This window comes from Pseudophryne corroboree, chromosome 8 (assembly GCF_028390025.1).
Source record: "Pseudophryne corroboree isolate aPseCor3 chromosome 8, aPseCor3.hap2, whole genome shotgun sequence".
NCBI classification, from domain to species: domain Eukaryota; kingdom Metazoa; phylum Chordata; class Amphibia; order Anura; family Myobatrachidae; genus Pseudophryne; species Pseudophryne corroboree.
This window is the reverse complement of record NC_086451.1, coordinates 270,247,190-270,251,211: the sequence shown is the minus strand read 5'-3', so window position 1 is coordinate 270,251,211 and position 4,022 is coordinate 270,247,190. Positions and strand designations below refer to the sequence as shown.

The 4,022-nt window shown below is 43.8% G+C and overlaps 1 pseudogene; it reads left to right on the top strand.

Moving 5' to 3' along the window:
* Window positions 1-2,621: 2,621 nt before the first annotated feature.
* LOC134953892 (5S ribosomal RNA) lies at window positions 2,622-2,739 on the top strand (annotated as a pseudogene).
* Window positions 2,740-4,022: the final 1,283 nt, after the last annotated feature.

The window sequence follows — 4,022 nt, the reverse complement described above, 5'->3', positions numbered from 1 at the left end:
GAATTTTCAAAGCAGAAGATAATCAGACTCAGCAGTCAGTGTAGTCAACGTTTCAATTTAGTAAATAAATGACGAAAATTTATTTACTAAATTGAAACGTTGACTACACTGACTGCTGAGTCTGATTATCTTCTGCTTTGAAAATTCCTATGAGTGCCGCCTATTCCAACCATCTATGCATTGCTTTTTGGAGGGCACCTAGGTTGATGTTTCTGACAAGGTGGAGTGCCGGGCATTTGTCTGCATATATATATATATATATATATACATACATACATACATACATACATACTGTAAATGGGGTCTGGTGGGGATATTTAATTAGGATTTGGTATGGGATGCCGGCGGTCAGAATACCGACAGTGGCATCCCTACCACCATAGAGATATTTTGTATAAAATGAATTAACCCTTCCCCCAACCCTTCCTCCCCGTAGCCTAACCCTAACCCTCCCTGGCATACTAACTTTCAGGATAACAGCTGTTTGGATTCCGGCGTCGGCATTCTGACAGGTGCCAGCATCTCATCCACCAGGATGCCAATTACATCCCTTTCTGTATATATACATATATATGATTACACAAAGATATACATATATTTGTATACTCCTTATTGTGTTCCATCCCCATTTGTAAATTCATCGTAGACCCCCCTCCTCCATTTCTACTGTATTGTGCCCCAGTGCCTGCGTTTGTCTTATAATGCTGTTTACAAGTGCATACCACCCATTGGGCTGTAAAGGTCCGTACACACTTAACCATAAAATGAGCGACGTCGCTCATTTTCCCCCTCCTTGAGTCACGTCGCTCATTTTATCCTCAAGTGTGTATGCCACCAGCGACGACTGATGCGCGGCTCCGCGGGTCGGCAACGATCGTCGCTGTCGGTAGGGCATGCATGAAGGATGTGGACTGTCGTCCACGACCTTCATGCAGGGGTGGCGGGGGCGTGACGTCACTGAGCGATATAAGCGGCCATATCGCTCAGTGTGTATAGTCGGCCGCCGGCCGGCCCGGGAGGGGGAAACATAAGACGATGTCACTCACAGAGCGACATCGTCTAATGTGTATGGGCCTTAAGAGCTGTACTTTCTGTGATCTCGCAGAACCCTCATTGGTTACTCACCTTAAGTTGTTTTCTTGTTTTTCCCTCAGTATTGGCAGGATACCTCTTGCAGGTGGCAGCAGCATTACAGCGATGCTGCAGGTGCAGACATGTAGTCAGGTGTTGCTTGCTGGAGAGCTGGGATCCTAGAGGAGGTGCAACAGGGCTATGAGGAACGGCCATGAGAGCGCCCTTTGGGAGCTATAGTTATATCCACCTCCTATGTGCCTGCACGTGAGTTGGCATGGAGGAAGCACTGAAGCACTATGTGGTACAGCCTGATAGTGGTGGCTGCACCTGATTAGACCCACAGCAGCAGACAGTACAGTGTAAAAAAAGGAGGATGCTTACAGAGACATTTTTCAGTTTTTTGTTAGATTAACTCAGTGGTGCCCTCCAGGGGCTGGCACCCCTAGGCAGCCGGCTAAAGCTGCCTAATTGTAGAGCCGGCCCTGCCCAGCATATGCACTGGAGATGCAGTGCACATGTGCTGCATTGTCACTGTGACCCCAGTCGCAGTATGCTGTATGCTGCAGCTTGATTAACGATCTGCAGGCATTTGGTGGAAGTGAAGGGGACCATTGCTCAAAATGTTTTGAGAGTGTGCAGAAGCCAGAGACTGCGTCTTCAGATGCAGATTCTCTGGCCTCAACACCTAAGTTGCAGTGGATGCGCTGAGTAAACTTAGGGTTGCTCAGATGTCCGATGTTTCCCCTGATGTGACCTTCTTTGGACTCATGCAGTAGATCGGAGGAACACAGATGAGTGCCTCGTTTGTCTCATTTCAAATGACAAGCCTGCATCATTTGCAAACCTTCTCAGATATGCTGCTACCAAAGACCCAGCAGCGATCAGTACTGCGTCCACCTCCTAAATATGCCTCTAAGTGCTTCACATCACAATGGCAACCTACTAACCCCACTTGTTGTTTCTCAGGTAATCAATCTGAAAAAGAAACTGTATAAGAGCTGTCCATACGGTGATGCAAGTTCAGTAACAGCTGCACTTGCCAGAAAAACTGATTATCCCCGTACCAGATAATCAGAGCAGAAAAGCTTATCTGTAGGTCTTATAGGTCAGCATCTTACAGACTCCAAATGATAACTTTCCCAAAACCTTTAGATCACTGCACAGAGTTGGTATAAAAAAGCACTGAAGTTCAGTGAAGCTAAGTACCAGCAATCCTGCAAATACTGTAAGCGGTTTGAGCTGACTGACGACTGTAGTTATTAGAACAGCAAATATTATATTACAGTATGTGCAAGAGATAAGTAGGTGGGATCTGATTTGTCAGACTAGTGTATAGGTATATCATAGTTCCCTACTTTTTAATATGTACACTATGTTATGTTAGTAGCATGTATGTATTAAAATTTGCCTTTCCTGTACCAAATTATAAGCAAGAATACATGTCAGAAAAAGAATGTACACATTCAGAACAGAAAGCAGAAGTGGGACCTCTCCCCTTTCCTTTCTTCTCGTCCTCTTTTTCTGCTAAAAGAACTCCTAAAAAATCAGCCCACGGCCACACCCTCCTGAATGCGCCCGATCTTGTCTGATCTCGGAAGCTAAACAAGATAGGCCTGGTCAGTACCTGGATGGGAGATCTCTTGAGAATAATAGGTGCCGTGGCCCCCATTACAGTAGACCTTTATCCTAAATCTTTTGGGGCTTTTCCCCATTTCATTTTTTCTGCATAGAAATGGCGCACATTGTATCCTGAATAAGTCCTCTTACGCCAAGTGAGCATAGTATTCCACAGAATTTAATATTGGAATACTAAAGATATATTTTCATAAAAGATTTCACCTTAACAACTTGAACCTCATTTGTTAAACAGGTACTCAAGTGTTTTATTTATACTGTACAAATATAGTACACAATTTTAAACAGTAAACAAAGAAAAGTTAGGTTTGAAAATAATCACATACCCTTAATATGAATTAAGACTCACTGTAACTAGAGTAGTGATGAGCGGGTTCGGTTTCTCGGAATCCGAACCCCCCCGAACTTCACCCATTTTACACAATTCCGAGGCAGACTCGGATCCTCCCGCCTTGCTCAGTTAACCCGAGCGCGCCCAAACATCATCATCCCGCTGTCGGATTCTCGCGAGATTCTTATTCTATATAAGGAGCCGCGCGTCGCCACCATTTTCATTCGTGCATTGGAGATGATAGGGAGAGGACGTGCAGCGTTCTCTCAGTTTCTGTGTTCAGTGTGCTGCAAATATCTGTGCTCAGTGTGCTGAAAATATCTACGTTCTCTGCCTGAAAAATGCTCCATATCTGTGCTGCATTGTAGTATAGGAGGACAGTGCAGAATTTTGCTGACCAGTGACCACCAGTATTATATAGCAGTACGGTACAGTAGTCCACTGCTCTACCTACCCCTGTGTCATCAAATATACTATCCATCCATACCTGTGGTGCATTTTAGTTGTGCGCAGTATTATATAGTAGGAGGACTGTGCAGAATTTTGCTGACCACCAGTATATAATATATAGAAGTACGGTACAGTAGTCCACTGCTCTACCTACCTCTGTGTCATCAAGTATACTATCCATCCATACCTGTGGTGAATTTTAGTTGTGCACAGTATATATAGTAGGAGGACAGTGCAGAATTTTGCTGACCACAAGTATATAATATATAGCAGTACAGTACAGTAGGCCACTGCTCTACCTACCTCTGTGTCGTCAAGTATACTATCCATCCATACCTGTGGTGCATTTTAGTTGTGCGCAGTATTATATAGTAGGATGACAGTGCAGAATTTTGCTGACCACCAGTATATGTATAGCAGTACGGTACAGTAATGTTTAAAAGAAAGCGCGAGGGATGTTAAATATATAATTGCGTGTAATATTTATTATGTAAAAATATAGGAATGTTAAATATATAATTGCATGTATTAA